The following is a 524-nucleotide window of genomic DNA, read 5'->3' on the forward strand; positions in this document are numbered from 1 at the left end:
TGGAGATCAGGCTTGCTGCTTTTCTTGGGCAGAGCCTGCTTTTCCAGGCTGCTGCCAGGCTGCCTGCAGGGCTTCCTGCATAGCCCCTGAACTGCATGGAGCCTGGTGCTTCAGTCCATGGCTGTAGGGGCAGCAAACTAAAACTCCGCAAAGGAGTTTCAGTTTGCTGCACCCCAAGTCATTTAAGGCACACTACACCACCTAATTTCCTACAACAGCTGGAATTAATGCACAGTATGCTGCTAAGGCATGCAAACAATGATACCATTAAAGTGGTACAAAAATTTAGCCCACTTTAAAGTGTCGTGCAAACATGCTTCTCATTCCGTCTACACATGGCCAAGAGTAACAGGAGTATATGTTTCACCTTCTATGGTGCCAATGTGTTCCTCATTCTGAGATCTGATACTCAACACTAAGGGGGCTCATCTATACTAGAAAGTTTTGTTGACTGAACTCTATATGTATCTATATGTAAAGTAACCTTATACAGGCATACCTCGGAGATATTGCGGGTTCGGTTC

At 45.6% G+C, this 524-nt stretch overlaps 1 protein-coding gene across 2 annotated transcripts in view; it reads left to right on the forward strand.

Moving 5' to 3' along the window:
* The window catches only part of RPS6KA5 (ribosomal protein S6 kinase A5), a 224,144-nt gene that overhangs the window by 50,994 nt on the left and 172,626 nt on the right, over positions 1 to 524 (forward strand). The window lies entirely within an intron of this gene.

This window comes from Gavialis gangeticus, unplaced genomic scaffold (assembly GCF_001723915.1).
Source record: "Gavialis gangeticus isolate Ggan-Ray unplaced genomic scaffold, GavGan_comp1, whole genome shotgun sequence".
NCBI classification, from domain to species: domain Eukaryota; kingdom Metazoa; phylum Chordata; order Crocodylia; family Gavialidae; genus Gavialis; species Gavialis gangeticus.